At 36.8% G+C, this 20,336-nt stretch overlaps 1 long non-coding RNA gene across 3 annotated transcripts in view; it reads left to right on the top strand.

The window, feature by feature from the left end:
- Positions 1 to 4,177: 4,177 nt before the first annotated feature.
- LOC134555962 (uncharacterized) overlaps positions 4,178 to 20,336 on the top strand; it is a 31,668-nt gene continuing 15,509 nt past the window's right edge. The window contains exons 1-7 of one of the 3 annotated variants that reach the window (XR_010081531.1): positions 4,178 to 4,483; positions 8,803 to 8,875; positions 13,823 to 13,987; positions 14,081 to 14,150; positions 14,786 to 14,930; positions 17,990 to 18,092; positions 19,888 to 20,007. This is a non-coding gene — a long non-coding RNA (uncharacterized LOC134555962). Of the gene's footprint in view, positions 4,484 to 8,802; positions 8,876 to 13,822; positions 13,988 to 14,080; positions 14,151 to 14,785; positions 14,931 to 15,079; positions 15,134 to 17,989; positions 18,093 to 19,887; positions 20,008 to 20,336 lie in introns of all 3 variants that reach the window. The other 2 variants (XR_010081530.1, XR_010081529.1) reach the window with 2 other exon arrangements.

The raw sequence follows: 20,336 nt of genomic DNA, 5'->3' as shown, positions 1-20,336 counted from the left end.
CCTAATAAATTGCTGTAATTATCTGTAACAAGCTATTAACAGAGGCCTTGACAGTTTTATTACAGTAAGCCAAGACAGAAAACAAGATGAAAGGTCACAGATTTGGTCATGCAGCAACTATCAAGTATGAATTGACGCTATTAATCTAATAATTATCATCATTTTAGTTCCTAGGAATTCTAGTTATTTCATTGGTGAAAACCTTTCCTGAAAAGGTTTTCTACCTTTCCTCCTTGGTCTCCTTTCTGTGTATGTCTCTTGTTCCAAGTGCTGTGGCACAGGGCATTTTGTAAGGACTTGCTTTCAAGAGCAGTCGGAATTATTTTAGGTGTATATTTACCTTCTTGCTGTTGATGCTCACACTTCCTACAACCTTCAAGGCATTCTCAAATATTCTGTATAATTGTGATTGAGTACTTAATTACAAAACAGAGTAAAAAATAAGATTTTCACAATCTGAAGGAATTATTCAGCCAGACAAAAGACTGTATTTTTTTCAGGCTGAATGTGAAGTATGAAACCCCAATCAATTCTCAAAACAATGAAAATTGCATAAATAGGACTGATCTGTGAATTTGGTACTATGCTTTAGGCTTCCAACAGTAAGGCTGCTTAACATCTATTCTCTCTGTGGATGCAGAGCTATCACCACAGAAAAAGCAGATTTGCTCTACTAAACACCATGGTTTGGTGACACTGTGGGCAGATCTCTGACCCAAAGCTTTCTGGCCAGTTGTCATTTGTATATGGAGTAAAGAAGAGTAAGAAGTACTTCATGTTCCCACAGTTTGCTGACTGATACACATTCCCCCATAGATGCAGAAGATCTGCCAGAGGGTTGTTCTTGTTGATATCACTGGACATTTTCGATGTTCTGTGCACAGAAATTGCCTGTTAATATTTTCTCCAGTATTTGTGCTTACACGGCAATTAGGGAGCAATTAGAAGTTTTGTTAAATAAACTGAACTGACAGCTCTTCACTGTTCTCATGGGAAATCAGTGTGTGCTTCAGTAAACAAGTAGATAAATCACACTTTGGAAGCAGCCCTCTTGTGCCACAGACAGTATTACATGGAGAAAATACACGAGTCAACAGGGTAGTTGTGGCAGATTAAAAGGAGGAGTACATTCAGTTCTGTGAAACAAGATGTTGCAAGTCTTTTGTTATCTTCTGATGCTGCAGTAAAGTAATAGCTGCATCTCATTTTCCTTTTCTCCAGTAAAAAATTATTGACTGGTCATTGTCAATAATTTTGACAATGTTTGAGTTTTTTACATGAATCTATGACTATGTATTTTTTTATTCCACATCCTTGTGTTTCAGGGTGAAAATGCTGTCATAATTTCTTGAGAAGCTTGCATTTTTATCAGAACTTCTTGTCATATTTTAATTGCACTTTTTTCCAACTAACTAGGGCAAAGCTGGGGACAAGGGACTTGCAGGAGAACATGGACTAAAAATACATAAAGGCAGAACAACAAGTACATCATCATTGATATTCTTTGAAGGACTTTTTTAATAGGTTCCTCCTTTGTGTGTGCTGGTTTCAAACTTGTATTGATTTTTAAATGTTATGTCTCTCATTTGCCAAAGCTGTAAATACTCAGTCCCTGTGTAAGTCACACTAAACAGAAGCAATGATCATCTTTGAATATCCTACTGTAGTTGTTCTAATGCTTTTCCTTTTCTGCCTTTTAGGTAAAAAACTGCTATAGAAGAAATAAGCTGATTTAAGAGCAGTGAGATGAGCACTTTTATTCCCCAGTAACTTCTTTGTCTCGGTTTTTTTTCTGGCTTCTTATGTGTTTCTTTCTCCCTTTTCTTCACAGGTGTTTCCATGGCTGTAGAGTAACTTCATATGTTCTCTGCTATGACAGGGACTGACAAGGGCTGGCTGCTCCCTGCTGAAGCATGTGCTGATTTTATTTTAAGGACTGTGCTTTTAAATGGACTTTGAACATATTGGATGAATAACTCAGTTAACAAAAATGAGCTGAACTACTAAAAGAAAATTGGTGCTTTGATGTTATCCCTCTGGGTTGTTCATCTCTTAAAAGTGAAAATGGTGTCAGACCTGATGTTTTTCTTTCTTATTTCTCCTTAACCATTAATTCAGTGGAACGTAAGCATGTAGCAAATAAGGGAAGAAGGAAAAAAATCTGTTCATTTTAGATAGAAAATAAAAGTTGCCTTTTTAGGTTGTTTGAATACCACATATGCAACATGTTACTATTCATGGACCTATTCCCTTCAAATGGAACACATTTGAAGTGACAGGGGATCTCCAGGATGCAGGGAAAGACTTAGATTCCAAATATTTTGCCATTACTGGAAACTATGTTTGTTCTTTTTCATTTTTTAAGGGAAAATAAGGAATGAAACAGAACATTTTCTTCCTGTTGTGGTGGTCTGGAGTAGCTATTTGTGCAGTGTTCTGATGACTTCAAATTATGTGTTGCCCATATATTGTAAATTGCATGACTATACTACCCTGTGAACTTCAATATTATATCAGTAAAGACAGGGAATCCATCTGTATTTAAGTACAAATCAGGTATCTCTGAATGCAAGTGGCTAATTGTATACCTACAAATGGAACTTTCAGAATCTAAATGTAACTTTCACCATCTAAATGCATGATTTGTGAATGTTTACAAAGTGTACCTGACTCATACTTTGAGCCTCTCCTTTTAAGTAATGCCAAAGAGAACGATTACTGTAATTTTTGGTTGTCAGTAGCACCGTAAATTTTGCAGTTATGTGATTCTCACAAGCTCTTTAGAAGTGAGTACCATTGTGGGAATTCAACAGTATGTATCTAGTCTCAAATGGAAGAGGCTCACTTTAGAAACATTTATTTCCTCTTTGACTTTCAGCTTTGCAAGTTCAACATGGTATAAAAGACAGATTGGGTTCATTTTCCTCTCATTAATTGTTACCATTGCTAAGAAGTCTGCAGCTCTGGCTAAGGTGGTATTTTCCCTGTACATCTTCGTCCAGATGATACACTGTGAAATTCTTACATTTTCAAAACAGAATTAAAGGTGAAATGAATTGCAACAGTCATGTTCAAAATTTCTGCAAGTACTAGAGGTTGGTCCTTGCAATAAAACACCTGTTTTCTCAACCTAAATGGAATAAAGATAATATATATACATATAAATGTATATACACATATATATGTATGTCTGTGTTGAACAGATACTTATATATATGAATATATAATTAATGTAACAGATAACAGGTATTAAACCTTCAGTTCTACTGTGGAATTTCAATATCCCCAAATCATAATAGACAGTAAATAAAACATAAAAATATGTAATGCAAATAACCCTTGGCTTTGGTTGATTTTTCCCCCATGATTAGTAAAATATCTGAGCATTTAAGTGAGATGAAGAGAACATAACTTGAAATCTTTTTTATTTCTTTTTCTAGGGGAGAAATGACTGACTGGACAAGCCTGATTTTCTGTACATATCTCAAGCAAAATTTGTGTCACAAACACACAGTGCATCACCTCACTACATACTCATGTATTCATGTATGGCTTTTTGTTCTTGTTTACAGCCATGTGAACTCATTACCTACATCTACAAAGACAGCTATAAGCATTCAATTGTGTTTTGATATTGTAAATCTGAGTAAACAGTTGCTTTCTTCCCTGATTGGTTCATATCACATGTGTTCAGCACGCCTGTGAATTTATGGTTTTAGCAGGCAGGTGCTTGAAAAATTATGTTAGGGCTGAGAATGCAAAACTTTTTTTTCTTGTTTACTTTATTTTACTGAAGTTAAATATATTTATTGTAGCATAATTTATTAGAAACAATTAGTGTCTTGGTATTCAGTGGTTCCAATTACCATGAGGCAAGTTTGGATTATTTTTCCTGGTCTATCTATCCTATTTCCTTAGGAGGAGACTGTGCCAAATGGTGTGAGTTTCTACAACAAGAAGTGTACTTATATCTGTAAACTCTGAGAGAAACCTCTCTATGAAAATATTTGGTGTGGAGCAGGAACTGGTCATGCTTGTCCTTTTACTCCATTCTCCAATAAAACCAAAAGGAGTTTAGCAAGCTTACATAGCACTGGAAGACAGTAATGCCCCTTAAGTCACTGAAAAACTTAAAATCTGTAGAATTCTGGGAAATAAATTTGGTGTGTATTCCAACAGTGATTTCAGCTTTTGTTTCAAAAACTCTTTAGAGGCAATGTTTTTCAACTAAACATTTTTTTCTTTTTCTTTATCTTTCTGGGATGGTGAGTACACCTTACTATGTTACTGATACTAATGGAACCATTTATTTGTCAAACTGACCTAGCAGAGATCTGATAAGCTGTGAACTACTTTGCCTATGTAATGGTAGGCTCCACTCAACCAAACATTCTGAGCTGTGTGTTTCCTTCACAGCGGTTGAGTACTTCATGGAGTCAGGTGTTTACTGATCTGCAGCTTCAGCTTGCTCATTCCTTTGTAGGTAAGAGAAAATGAACTTAAAAACAACATTTAAAACTGGATGTAGTTTCCTCAAATCTTTTATTTTCTATTTACAATAAAAGCCACTAGTCTTCTTAGAGGCTTGTATCCTTTTGTTTCAGTGATATTTTATTTAACACCATTAGTAAGGGTATTGCTGGTAATAATGAAGGAGTATGAGTTCCTCCTTTGTCACTTCCCCCTATTCTCTATGTTCCTGCTCCTGCGCTTATTATTTTTTATTATTTCTTTCTGCTTTTCCCTGAGAGATATAGCTTGCGTTATCCTTCTCTGACCTTTCATAATTCTAATTGTCTTGCAGCTTCAGCACTGCAGATTGTCTTCCTTGTCCCTTCTCTGACCTTCTTTTCTGTTTAACTTCACTCCCACCAGTTCCTCCACTGCTTCACACTGAACTGACAAATAATTTTATCACACCCATTATTTAAAACTTTCTCCTCTTTATTTGTTATGATTTCAATACTGCTCTCCTTTGTTTTGCTTTGTGCAGTTTGTTTTTTTTTTTTCCCTAACTATACTCAGTACTTGGTGTGTTCCATGCCCAAATGTGTCTGATACCAGTTACATACAGGAAATGAAAAAGGAACCCCTGTCCCATACTGAATTTGGCTGGAATAGTGAGTCAGTAATCTCCTCCCTTCATGAGTGCTAGATAAATGATCCTATTGTTACTGTAGTTATGCTGCTTGCTGTAGCCTGTGATTTTTTAAATTACATTTTTCTTCATGATGCAGCAGATTATTTTCTTCATCACAATTTCTACTTTTAGATGTAATATAAGGGCTGGAGTAATTACAAGATGAAGTGTATTTTACTACAGAAATGTCACATTCATTATAAAACCTGAATACTTCTTTTAGTAATAATGCAGTAATAATAGCATCAAATCAGTATCTGAGCCACACTGCACTACTTGAATTAGTGTAGGCCCACACTGTGCCACAGAGGAGCTTTAAAAGGGAACATTGTGTGCTGAAATTGTAGGGTACAGCTATACCCCAATGCACTGTTGCATGCTCACTCTGAGGTCAGTGGTGCAGGTCCTTCCTCTGCAGGCACATTCAGCAAGGGGGCTCAGGCTGCAGCAGATTTGCATTACCAGAGGTTCAGAGTGCAGGTGGATGTGGACCTGCCAGAACTCGGACAATACCCAAGATCATTTCTACCCCTGCTGTTATCCTGTGTTTAGGTGATGCTGGAAAAGCAACTTCTTTTTTCTGCTGCAGTTTATCCATCCGTAAATAGTGCTAATAGAATTTTGCACTATTTTTCAAATATCTTTGTAAAACCTTTTCACAAAAACAAACAATTTGTACTCTTCTGTGCTTCGCTTCTGTATATATTGGGCAGATTTTTGTCTAGCTCTCCTTTTTTCTTTGAGCTTCTATCAAGTGTGGGTTGTAGTTTATCATCGTGTTACACAGCTTTTATGTGTATTACTCTCTGTGTCTGAGATGCAAAAGAACAAAATAATTTGGGGTTGTTTTTTGTTTCCTGCAACTCTGTTACCACCACCTCATCTACTTCTCAGAGTTTCACAAGAATACACTACTCAAAACACTGAAAAATATTTCTCACCAGAGATCCTCCTGTGAACAGGACACTGGGCGTGTGATGAGATTTGTTGCCATGAATGTTTTCAGGAGAACTGTACAAGGTACTAAAGTGAAAAATAGCTATGATTTACAGCCATGGACCAGCTTCATCTGTAAACCAGCTCTTATGGAGAGCTGTTAAGGAGATAAGTGCAGTAGAAGTTATTCCAGTAGCTATTATGAAGTTTCTTGCTTTGAGGGACTGCATGAAGAATGAATGGGTGTGGAAATGTGTGTTTTCCCATGAGTACTTCATGGGAAAAACTGCAAAATGCCTCTGCTTGTCTGTTCTGGTGCAGAGCCATCTTCTCATATGTAGATGTGTCTGATCTACTTTCACCTGTGAGTGAATGCAGATTCACTTTACAAAATGTAAACTTCTCAGAAATGAGTCGCATTCTGCCATCTGATGTGCTTTCCTCTTGTGATCTTATTTCTTGTTCTCCGTCATTTATTTTAAAGAAAATGGGTGAAAGGCTGATAACAGACCTTCTTCCATCTTACCTTAGGAGCAGAGTTCAGGGAAGTGACACTGGGAAAAGGCACCCTGTGAGGCAGTGAGACTGACACAGCTCGTGCACTGTTTTCACAAAAGAGAAGCTGTGAGAGAGCATGAGTATAGGAAGTCTTTGGAACGGGAAGACATGGACCAGCTGTGCAGCCTGGCTATTTATTTGGATGTTGTGATCCAGATTGCAAATCTCTCCTAGCCATTATTACAAAAAGTCCATTAGTGACGTTGTTAAGGTAGATGTTCCTTATCACTGATGACTTCAAAATCCTCAAGCCGTGTAATGAGGGTGTATTTCTATGAAAAAATGTAAAAAAGAATGTACAATAACTATAAATTTGATGTTGAGAGTAAATTATTATTCTGTCTGATTAGGAACAAGTGAGATGATAAATGGAAAAACTAATTGTAAGAAGGACATGGAAGATTTTTACATTTTAAAAATTGAGTTATTGATTTAGATTCTGTTAATGTTCACCAAAAATACTATGTGATCTTGCAGAAATTATAATAACACTGCTACATAGGAAGGATTTTATGAGTTCAAAGGATGCATTCTTCCTTTTTGCCCTATATTATAAAGAAAACCTTTTTTTTTTTTTTTTTTTTTTTTTTTTTTTTTTTTTTTTTTTTTTTTATTTATTAGGTGCTGTTTCTCTCACATGCGGTTGAAACTCATGGAACAGTGTCCAAGATTATTTTAAGCTATTAGGTTTTGATTCTGGCATCATTAAATAATGTTATCTGGGAAAGAGACTTGCATGTCACACATAGTCTATGAAAAGACTATATTAGGTACAGTGTAACTTGTGTGAAAAACCCCAAAGGGGAACTGTGTTTCTCATTAAGACGGAATTATTTAGTCTCATTCTGGTGGTTTCTATTGCAAATGAGTTATTTGAAATGGAAACCCCTTCCTTTTCCTCAAGTGTCATGCCCAGTTTAGAGTTTAACAGATGAGAGACTGAAGCTTACTGAAAATCTCTGTTCTTGTTCATATGCCTCAGGCCTCCTCATGAGAGCGAGTCCAGCAGGATCTGACCTGCTACTTCTTTCACATTCACTGGATTTAACTTATTTCCTAAAGCACTTTTTGTCTTCATTGAAAAAGATGTGACTTTATTCTAAAACATATGAATAAAAAAAAAAAAAAGCTTTAAAATGCCACAATAAAAGATTATATAATTTGGTAAAGTTTTGTGTACTCATGCATCCAGCACAATTTTAAACTTTGTTCACCTTGCAAAATGACCACAAGGTGCCCGTGATCACTGCTGCTGCTTTCTCTGTGTCACAACCTGGGCAGATAGGGAGTTTGCTGTCTTTCTTTTTCTTGTAAAAATGTAAGGAAGTTCATTTCAAGCTACATCTGCTAGAGCAGTGTCAGTGGTGTGGGGGCAGACACAGACAGGGCAGTGCAGAACTAGTTTTGCTGTTTCAGATCTTTCCATAAGGATAAATAGTTGACTGGAGACAAAGTCCATAAGCAAGAACATAAGTGATCCAGAAAGTTGCCACCAAATGACCTGCAAGCCTCACAGGGATTCTGTCCCAGACATGTGATATTCTGGTCATTACATTACTCAAAAATACTGCCTTTGTTTATTCTGAAGAGTTGTTGGCGTAACTCCTGAAAATTGTTCTGTCAGATATTGGGATCATATATTGTAGATTCATCATATAGCTAGAGAGGAAATTCAGCCATTATCAAGATTGTTTAAATACAGAGAATGCAAATGGAACTGAGTTCAGAATTAATTTTAACACCTAATTTTCTTGCTACTGTAAAAATATAAATTCTGCCTCTCAAGTGAGATTGAGAACAGTCTAGTGATTGTCTCTATCCTCTAAAAAGTGTGTTGAATTGTGAATATAGACCATATAACAGGGCTGAGCAAAAAGTTACAACACCTTACTAAAGAAATAAATATATATAAATATATATAAATATATATAAATATAATCCTCACATTCATTGAAATTTAAGGTCCCTCATTTTTTTCATTCAGATTTTCCCATTGATAAATGCAGAATCAGACAACCATAACATTCGTATATACGCAATGTTTGTTATAAGTGTATAAAATCAATGAATTCACCTAATTTGCAGCTATTCTTGGATAAAGGGCAAAATTTTGCCAAAATCTTCTAATCACAGAGAACAAACAAATTTTTTTACTGTTTTATGAACAGGAGAGGACAGCTACACACCAAAGGAGCCCAAGGAAAAGTGCAATAGACTCCACTTTCAGAATAAAAGAGCTGTGTAAGTCCATTAAATAATTATTTAGATATTAGGGGTTAATAGTGGATAAGACTTGGTTTCAGAGCACTGTCCTTCATGGGTATTTTCAACAAGTCTTTTGCTTGATTGGTAAAATTCTGCTTGATTTGCAAAGAGAAAGAATGGAATGGGACTGTAAAAAGCACATTAGAATTGACATCATACCATGTCTGAAACAGTCTAAAATTGTTGTGCATAATTAATGACTCCCCCTGTGTTATTTCTGTGTGTTAAATACATCTTTACAGTCACATGAAACTAGTCACTGTACCCTTCTGAAAATTTCCAAATTCTGAAAATTTCACATTTTAATATTAAAATGCTACTTTGTTGTTATTGTTGTTGTTGTCACACTAAGGCATAAACACAATGGAAAAAGAGAAGTCAGAACTGAGGAAAACAGTCACAGGTGGCAGCCAGTTTTGTGATTTCTCCTGCCAAAGGCATTGGTTGATTCTGAAACTGAATCAAAGTGCAAAGGGCTCACTTTCAATGCAGATTCACTAGAGAACTGCCCACTAGGACACACCCTGGAAAGTGCTGTGAAAGGACTGCAGGGCCAAAGTTCTGATCAGCAAAAATAGATGAAGGCATTACGAAACATGAAGTTTTCAAGCCATTGTCTTCAGGATTATTTCCCAGAAGCACAACTAAGCAGTGTGTGAAAGTTTCTAACATTTTCCTGGTTCCCATTACTACTGTATAGGAGGATCTCTGTTATGTAGGCAGGCACATTGTCTTCTTACAGCTACTTGTTAAGGCAGCTTTAGCATGAACCTGGAGAAGAATTTGAATTCTTGCATTAGAAAAAATGGTGATAATAATGAACAAAACTAAAGATTTTGAAAGCCTACTCTTGGAGGAAAATAGCTAGAACAGCTGATTGAGAGTTCTTGTTTCCATTTTCTTATGTTTAGAAACACAATCTCTTATTTGCAGTAACCCTGGTTTGAGTTTTCTCTAGCAGCAGTTCACATTACCATGGATCATGGCTATTAATAGCACTATTATTGACTTGTAACAATCAACTTTGGTTTTGCCCCTGCTTCAAGCTGTTCTTTTCATTACTTTTCTCCATCTCTATTTACAAGTGAATGATTCACATAAGCCTCCATCCATTTTCTGAGTGAATCCTCTCTAAGGGGGACAAAAAGCTTGATGCTTTTTCACTCCCCTGCTGAGAGGTAACCTTTTAAAGTACAAAGCTGTGTTATGGTTTCTCTCAGCTCCATGCTGTTTCCAAGATTTAGGTGAATAAAAACGGAACTGCAGAGTAGATATGAGAATAGTAAATAGCTGCTTAGCTAAAAGGAATGGATCTTCTTCCATTCCTTCTTTCCATGTAGGAGAAATTCCTACAAATCATTCTTGGCTTTTTCTTCAATTGCATTTCCTGAGAATGGGTTTGTGGTTTGCAATCAAATGTTAAAACATGCTTTGCAATTTTTATTCTGAATTCTTTCTAGCTTTCATGCCTTTCCCAAGATGTGAATTCCAACCACAGACACTATGTTATAAGAAGAAAATTGCCAGCACTATGAAGAGATGAATGTCTTTTCCTTGCAATTTTCTGCTATTCGTTGTCCCTTCATAATGCATCAGCAATGCTTGCTGAAATCATGATCTGATGACAGCTCTTTTAAAAACTTGAAGACAATAAGTCATTTTCAGCAGCTCTCTATGAAGAGGGAGACCAGAAAGCAGGGATTTCAGGTCCTTCAGACAGAGAGTTAGAGTATATCAAACTAATTGCAGGTGGTGTCCGCGGATTCTCCAGTTTCCACATCTTTATATCTTTAGCTTTTAATTTTTTATTTTCTCATGCGACCTTAAGTGGAGAAAGCGGGTTATGTTTTCCTGTTAGGGACTACAATGCTCCACTGCTCAGTTATGAGAGATGTTTTATTCCCATCTGTTTCCATCACAAGCTCCTACAGGAGCACTCTAAATCTACAAGCTCATTCGAGCACATGAATTGGGAAGAGAGTCCCTCAACAAAATATTTGGTATCATGAAAACAAAGAGGATGCTGAAGATGGGGAGAAATAAACCAAGAAATAAATTTCTGTCTTCATAAGCAGATGTTTGTTTTGTCAGATGTCTTGGAAAGGGAGAAGGAATGTGCTTAAAAGGTATGCAGTAACCATTTCACAAAAACCAAACCCAAACAAAAAATCATCAAACTACTTGGAGACATCTTAATTCTGTGACGCAGCTGAAGCTATTTGATCCCTCTGCCCCTTCCTCTGTGAAGTGCACCTTTGAGTCTCACTTCTCATGTCTTGGCATGTCTAGCACAGAAGTACTTGGGCTTTTTTGGTAATGATCACACTAAAATATAAGCAAGCTCTAAAATTACATGGATGCATAGAATTATCCATTGCCATGGCTAGGTGTACGTGATGTGTCTCCTGGACAACACAGGTTGTATCTGAGCTCACACCCTGCTTTTCCTCTTACTAGACCATTAAATTTGTTTCTCACCTCTGTACTGCTGTCATCTCTCTAAATTCTGCAGGACCTTCAATACTTTGAGACCTTTACCTTTCTGTCACATTTAGTTGAAATTGGCCAATATGTTCACAGTTCTACTGTGGCAAGAATAAACAGACAGACCTTGTAAAAATATCAACCTCATTTTCATTGGAAAGAAGGCTAGAAAAGAACTGTAGAAAAACAGGACTGGTACACTCCACCCTTCTTTCTCAAAATGGCCAGATTTTCATTGTACATGTGGAAAACTTGTTTTTAAAAACTTTCTTCTTAAAACTAGCCCATGTTATGAGATTGTGAAGAATTTTAGAGGCTGCCATATTTTTAAACTGAAAATGAAACAAGAAATACATTTCCAGCTAATCTTCTCTGACTAAACTCTTGAATAAAAGCTGGCCCAAAAATTTATTTCATAATTTATGCCAATTTATGATTAAACCTGTGGTTCTGGATCCTTTGTGAATGCTGTGAAGGTAACCACAGTACTACTTGTGACTGTACGATTCCCTGTGGTTGCTTTGTAGCAATTCACTCTAGCTTTTTGAGTCTTTTTTTTCCTCTTTTGAGAAGACATTCACAAAGCACAATCCAGCATAATGTGCTCGTTTCTCCAAGCAAAACAGAAAAAACAATAGGTGTTCCAGTATACCCTGTCTTGTAGTATGATACACTGACAGGCATGGATTGCCAAAGCACGTGTTACTTTTCAGTATGTGGAGTGAACTGGACTTGTGTATGATGGAAAAGTGTCATTGAATACCAGGGGCTTTTTCTTTCACTCAGCCTTTTTATGGCCTAGAATATAATGGCCTTTTCCTGCCTCAGTCTGAGATTAAAATTTTGGCTTGTGCTAGTTAATACAAAGCTATACATTTATGCACGTTACATTTTTATTGCAAGATGAGGATTTATGAATTTTAAAAGTCAAGTGTTCTGTCTCCCTCAGCAATCTCTTTTTCATTCTGTCCTGCATACTTAACTCAGCTGGTATTTAGGAATAGATCCTTTTCAAAATTTACTTTGCACCCAGGAGAATTTCCTGACTTTATATATTATCTTTATTTCTGTTTTTACTTTTGCTACTCTTTTTTTTTCCCCCTTGTATTTTTGGGGTGGTTTTTGTTTGTTTGTTTGTTTGATTTTTGTTTGGTTTTTTGTTTGTTTGTTTTGTTTTTGGTTTTGGTTTTTTTTGGTTTTTGGTTTTTTTTCCTTTTCAGATGTTAAGACACTCTTGCAATTTTTCTTTGAGAAGTCATCCTCCTAAAACCATGTACAAGTGAGATATCAAAAAGAAGGATTTAAAAAATGTAATTTGAAATAGATGCCTTTACTCGTGTACCTCAAAATTGCAAGAAGTAGTGATAAAAATGGGAATGTCCAAACCTGGTTGGTAATATACTCAGGGGATGAAGCAGAGAAGAATAAACTGCATTCTAGTGGCTGCTGCTGGCAGATGGTTTCATTTCCAGCCTTTTCCTTAGCATTCTGCCTTCTTTGGCTCAAGAACAGATTCCACTGAGATCATGTAAACTGTGCCAGAAGTGGACCCTCTAAGCTGCATCTTACAGGCAGATGTGATATTTACACAGAACTGCCAAGGTAAATCTCATCTTGGAAGAGGTTAGTGGGAAGCCCAAGCTCCTATTTTTTAATGAAATTTTTTGACATAAAAAATGATTTGTCCTTGCCATCACCACTCCTGGATATTTACTGTAACTCATGTTGATTCATGTATTTATTAATTCGTTTCAGATTCAGTGGTAATTATTTTAATGAGATAAATAGCAAAAAGGTGGTTTCTTCCTGCAATGTCACCTTTTCTTACAGTGTGTACATGGGTGAAGTCAATTTCATTTGCAGATTAGCCCATCTGACCCAGTTGCCTTCAAAGATGTAATATTCTCCTTCTGATCATCTGCAACAGTAACATCAACAATCCTTGATTTGGGATTTGAGAGCACATCGTTTCTGTTACTCAGCTTGCTTGCATAATTCTCAGGTCTTTGTCTCCCCTGTGATTTTTAGACATACTCTTTTTGTCCTTGCTTTTCGTAAATCCTTGAGGGACCGGTTTCTTTGGCAGTGTCTTCCTTTTCTGTGTATCTAAGAATATTAACTTCTTTCTCCTTAATTATGCTTGCAAGGTCTCTTGTGATACAGTCTCTTCCCAAGTCTTGGTATCTGTACTTGGTATCTCTTATCAAAACACTTCTGTGTAATACCAATGTAATGTATTGTAATAATATTCTATTTCAGTTTCTTCTAGTCTCTGATTTACTCATTCAAAACCCAGTTTTTACAGATGTATGTAGAGGATGATTTTATGCGTAATTATCTCCTTTGAAGCTGACACTTTGAAGAAATCAATGAGCTATGGAAATAATAAGGTGAGAAAACCAGCTTCATTTCAGTCATTATCCCTACACTGGATTCTAGGGGACGGCTGCCAAAGTGGTGTCAGCAGGAATAGAAGAGTCTCTTGGAAGCTCCAACCAGCATACCACAAACTCATTACAGTGTAGGATGGAAAACAGTGATTTTTAACACTTTGCTTTTCCCTCTTCTTGTTGGAGAAGAAAAAGTGGACTGTTACCTTCACAGGTAAAAATCAAACTTTTCCTTCTTTCAGAAAAACTTTCAGAGCCGTTGCCAGCTTTACTTTACTAATAGTGTTAATGGTTTTCTGCCTCCCAGAATCCATGGCACCTTTATGCTTTATGCCTGCTGGTCTAATTTTGACAAGAAGTAAATTATCTGAGCAAAGGTAAGTCTTTGCTTTTTCTGTAGTCAGGATATAGTACCCATGATACTACTTTAAACACGAGTGTTTAAATTTGGAAGGAAAGGAGATTTGTGTGATAGCTGAATTTTTTAAATCTCAGAACAGTCAGGTAATTCATAACAGGCTTGCTAACATCGAACCATTTCTGTTTTCATGGAAACTGAATTCCATTCAGGAAGTTATTTTAGTAAAAACAATTTTCTCTCCCATTTTACAGAAAACTGTGTGCACACAAAATTTTATTATTTTTCACAGTTCACTCTTGTCAGAAAATTCATGCTGGAGTTATTGCAAAGTCACGACTTTAATTTTCAATATGGCCTTTTTGTCTATAGCAGTTTTGTTTATCAATAGCTCTTAATGGATTCTTTTTTGCTCTGAATGTACTAAAGTATTATTTGAACACAGGTAAACATTGGTGTTCACAACAGCCCAAAACAATGAGTTTCATCACTTCATTACATGCTTTATGAAATAGAACCTTCTTTTGTACATGTTTATCTCATCTTTTATGTGATGCCCTGTAGTTCTTGCATTAAATGCATGAGTAAACAGTTATTGCCTATTCAGTGTTTCCTGCCATTGCTTATTTACAGATCTGTTATCTCTTTCTTCAGGCTTCTGTTTTCCAGATGATGACTCCGAGTCTGGTTAACGGTTCTTTATGTGGAAGCCATTCAGCCTCTCTGTGCCTCCCATGGTTTATTATATATATTTTTATTATTAAGGGGAAGTGCTACACATATTATTCACAGTGAGAAGGTACCATGGATTTTTTCACTGGTGTATGATCCTATTCTTTCCCTTGTAATGTCTAACATTTGTTTTAACTTCTGGGTCAATACCGAGTACTGAGTTCATCTTTTTTATAGGACTGTCTGTTGTAATTCCAACATTTTTTCCCTGATTAGGACTATGTATTCAGGACTCATTCAGGACTCTTCATTATAAACACAAAGTTAAAGGTGGGTTGTATTTATCATGTACACCATTTTTACAACAAATAATTTTACATGGGATAGTTCAGCCATCCACCATAATGAAATCCTTATGCAAAATTTTTGCAGGCACTTTTTTGTTCCTACTGCCCCAAGTAACTTACTATCTTCAGCCACTTTGGGCATATTGCTGTTCCTTTCTCTTTTCTCAGTCATTGCTAAACATTATGCAACCAGAGGTCATCTGTCTCTACTGATAGCTTTACTCCACTCTGAAAACTCTTCTATTCATGGTATCACATATTGTGTCTTAACTAGTATTAAATAGTATTTAATTTAACAACCATCTTTAACAGTGTTAGTCTGTGGGAATATTTTGTATCAGATGACAACATTAATTATTTTTGGAAGACTTTCATTGGGACATTGGTCCAAAGTCTTCTGGGAAAGCAAGACAATCATCCAGACATGTACTGTTCACATGGCTAGCAATTCTTTTAAAGATAAGCTTATGACAAAAGCTTACATGTTGACTCTTCCTTGATAGAGCACATTTATTGATGTCTTTACCAACTCTGCTTTTTTTTATAACTCGTAATAGTTTGCCTACTACATACATTAGGCTGGTCTCAAAACTCCCCATAACTTTTCTAAAAGATCTGGTGTGAATTCTGCCAGTTTCAATTTTTTTATTACTAGAGCAGTTTTAAGCAAGAGGCTCCAAATCATAGCAGTTTGGCTGTTTCATTCTGGATGCCCTTTAAAATATATCATATTTTAGAAGAGAATTTTCTGTTCTTGGCAATTTACTATTGATTGAAAGCTCTCCTACCAACCTGGCAGATGTTTCAGGCAGAGGGATCCTGTGGTACATCACATACATGTGCAGAAAAGGGACAGGATTCTAGCATAGGAACCCCCCTAAATTCCTCCGTGGTGAACGCAGAGGCAAAGTACCCATCTAATTATCTGCCATGACCTTGTTTTGTTTGAAATCTTCTTTTACACCTTCCTCAATTACTGACCAAACAGAAACTGTCAGATTCTTATTCCCCATATATTTGGAAAGAGTTTATTATTTGTTTTTATGTCTTGCAGAATATTTTCCTGAGAATACATTTTGCCTTTCTATATTGTATTTTACATATGGTTTTCAAAGCTTATATTTCTGTGTTTTCCATTTATGACTTTTGAAAGGTTTCCTTCACCTCATACTAATCTTCAACATGCTACTGTGAATGTGTTAACTGAAAACATTATCCTTGCTTAAATGTCACACAGCAGTAGGATGTCATCATCATTATGGCAGTTAAATGGAGTCTTTCATAATTGTGCTCTCCACCTTTGCAGCCTCTGTCATTTCCTCTAGTACAGATGGGATTGCCTTTCTGCTAAGAAAATCTATGCCTTCTTTTGATGGGATTCTGCTGCTTCAGCCTCTCTTTAAAGTTTTGCCAAGCTCTGCTCCAGGCCTAATCTGAGGATACAAAGCTTTATTGACACGAACCCAGAAGAAACGTCACTGCAAATATCATGCCCTTTCACATCCGTTCTCCACTCCCCTTGTCTTTCCTTTAAATATTTCACCAAAACTTATCTAATTGTAACTGTCAGCAGTGTGGTCCAATTTTAGTTTAAGACCATTTTTCCTGAAGGAGCTACAAATGATTCCTCTGTACTCAGTGAATTTCAGTTCTGCCTCTGTACACAATGTCCTGTATCCTTCTGCAAAATTCCTAAGACAATTTTACACTTCAGTCTTCGGGACTGGTTTAGCCAGCTGCTTGAACTGTGTTTTGAACTGTGGGTGAAACACCAAGCTCATGAGTTCTAAGATTCTTTTGATTAAATATTGATGAAATCATTAATTTTTATCTGCCATTTCTCTGGGTTTGGGAGGGAGAACTGGGACTGAATCAGTATTGCTACTCTGAGAAATATTAAAACAAAGACATGTCCTAAATTATTGGGTAAATCAGCACTTCCATTTAGTCAGAAGCCTTCCTTGTTACAGGGAACAGTAAGTTAGTAGTTGAAAAATCCATGCTACTAATAGAATAGTATTCTATAAGATGTAAGAGTTTTGATAAATATTATTGAATAAAATTTTGTTTTCTTTTCCCCATTTTGCATGTCTACAGTGCAGCATGGTTGTCTTTTCCTTACCCTGATCTAAAAGGTGCTCCTAAACTTGAATAATCCAGCTCTGATTTTAAAAGTTTGGGACTACAGGCAACACCAGAGAAGACCTCCCTGTCTTCCTGGACTGTGATCCAGCAACATCTTTCCATGCAATCAGTCTCAGTGCAGTTTATTGAGGGTCTGTGCAGTTTACTGTGGATCAAAATGGTATTAAACATGAGAGAAAAGTGCCTAGTTTTATTAATCCTTCTGGATTGTAACTCTCTGCCCTTGGTTTGGGTGTGCCAGCATACTCTGTTCCTCCCACTGATACGGTGTTTGCCTTTGACTTTCGCTCAGAAGCTACATCTCAAATATTTAAAATAATGAAAGAAATTATAATTGTAATAGGCAATGTCACCAAAATCAGATAGAATGAGTTGCCTGTAGGATCTAGTCATTGCTGTCTCCTATGCCTTGGCTGTCCACAGCCTGGTCTGCTTATCAGAGTCCTGCAACAGCAATAAACACCCCAGAGGTCATGAACTACCAGAGATCCTCAAGTGGACATAATATTGGCATGTGAGGACACCAACAGAAACTTTTTCGAGTGGATGATGCAGAAGAAAGAGCTGTGTATTTCAGCCAGATCCCACCACAAATAAAATATTAAATACTGCAGTCCTGAAGTACAGCAAACTGCACATTTATAAGGTATTTTTGCAAGTCATGCTTTTAACATTATCCTGCCATTTCTTACAGGGTTGTATAAACTCCTGTGTTCTCTGTCTACCTCATAATTTGGATTACTCCCTTTAACTGCTAGCTGTGCTGAGTCCTGAAGGGATTCATGGCTTCTCACCAAGTAAGTGTATTTCTGACTTTTACTACATTTGTTTCTCTTTCAACCTTGTGCTCTGCACCCATGGAGGAATTCCACATTACTGCTTTCTATTCCATTTGGTACCCATGCTATCAATGTAAGCTCCAGTGAAAGGCTAACATCTGGTGACAACACTGTACTTTAAAATATAATTTATAAACTTTGGGGAATATATTCCTCCCAGAGATGACTGGGTAGACATGGAATTGTCCTTAAGATTAAATGGGTGCATAGTGTGTTGTCAAGATCAGAATTTGTTAGGTAAAAAATTGTATACAATAGAACCTCAAATACATTACTCACAGAGATTATCAAATAAAGTTGAAACTGAGCAGAAGATATACTATATTTCTACAATGACATGCAGAAACAGTTTTCTCTAAAAGAACAGAACTGCTCCAAGCTGCTATAAACACTGGTAGCTCTAGGACATAGTCTCTAGCTGCACCAGCTGAGGTTGAAGCTGTACATTACAAGGAATTTCTTCACAGAAAGAGTGATGAGACACTGGCATGGGCTGCCCAGAGAAGCAGTAGAGTCACTGACTAGAGTCACCCTAGAGGTGTTCAAGAAAAGATTGGACAGGGCCCTCAGTGCCACCGTCCTGTTGTCAAAGTGGTGACTGATCAGAGGTTGAACTTGATGATCTCAGAGATCTTTTCCAACCTAATTGGTTCTGATTAGCAGCTCACTTACATAAATTCAGTTATACAGGCATTCAAATCAACAATGTCTACACTCACCTAAAATATATTAAAAAACCCCTTCATATTCGATCTAGATATTATTAACAGACTGCCCTCTCTTAAGCAACATAACATCACAGATAGAGGAACTACTGAAACTGGAATGGTTGTGCTGCTTGGTTGTACTGACATTTCTCAAGGCTGGGCCAAAGCTCAGTTCCCTACAAGTGGTCACATTAAAGCCCAATGAGATTTCTTGTAAAAATTGACATTATTCTTTTTTTTCTCCACAACATTACTATATATGAGCAAAAGCCTCACTCAGACATAGTTTACTGGTTATGATGGTTCATTGCTTACCCTGGTTTATGACTTTTTAATGATGACTAGAAATTATCTTAACATTGTGGAGATAAAATTATATTGCACATTCTTTTTATTACTATACCCACCATTCAAGTGTCCTGTATATTTCATACTACATAAAATGTCTTGCAAGTTTCATATGGTGTCAGTGAACACCTGAAAATGAAATCTGATCTGCTTCTTTCATCAAACTGTTTTGTCAGTGGGCAGAACCATTAACCAAGCAATGCAGCCAAAGAGGTGATTCCCTTCACCAGGTGTATAAAGATCTGTTTGGAACTGTACAGCAAATTCATACAGCAGCAGAACAAGCTTGACTTAGCACCCTCTTCCTTGCTGCTCTGCAATACAAGTGGACTGAGGGAACTTTCCTTATATCTGAATTTGTACAACAAAAAGGGACGGCACCAGCTTCTCTACACAAAGCAAAGAAAAAACTCTTTCAGCATAACAGGGAGCAGCAATGATAAGGTCTGCAAAGAAATGTCACACTGTTCTTTAGCTCACTTCCTGTTCTGTTACACTTGGGGCAATGTCTACTGCACTAAATTATCCAACTAAGGCACTCTCTAGGGAAAAGCAGGCAGTCTTTTTCCATTGAATTATGAGACTTTTTAAACAAGTAATTATTTTATGTGTTGTCTCTTCAAAGAACCCAAGTTAAGAGCATTCCCTGCTTCTATCAGATACTCTGTAGAGAAGAAGTCTTTCATTTTTTTTTCCAGCTACACTCAAGAAACACATGTCAAATTAGTGCTGTTTGTTGTCAGTGACCTTCTGAGTCCATCCATGCCGAGGGAGTCAATTACCTGTTTTAGGGGGAAAAGTAGTACCTGGAACTGCAGGTAAGGAATGTTAGTAAAGATGAAGTCTGAAAAGGATTTGGAAATCTGAAAAACTGGATCAGCTAGTGAAAGAGTGGTGGGAACATTTACTGCCCCTGTCTGACATTTAAAACTCTCTCTCACATGAACATTCCATGATGAAAAAGTACTTCCTGCTGAAAGCCATCTTTTGGCTATTTTTGACATCCATACTGAATGATGGAGAACACCATCCCAGTGGTGCTCCTTTAGGTTCCCAGGACAGCAGAGCTTAGCCTTAGACTCAAGTTTAAAGCAAGCTGGATGCAAGGCACAGCTGAGGATCAAGGACACAACTGTTAAAGGACAGC

The sequence above is a fragment of the Prinia subflava genome, chromosome 1 (assembly GCF_021018805.1).
Source record: "Prinia subflava isolate CZ2003 ecotype Zambia chromosome 1, Cam_Psub_1.2, whole genome shotgun sequence".
Taxonomy (NCBI): domain Eukaryota; kingdom Metazoa; phylum Chordata; class Aves; order Passeriformes; family Cisticolidae; genus Prinia; species Prinia subflava.
The sequence above is the reverse complement of the archived record's forward strand: the minus strand, read 5'-3'. Positions and strand labels throughout refer to the sequence as shown.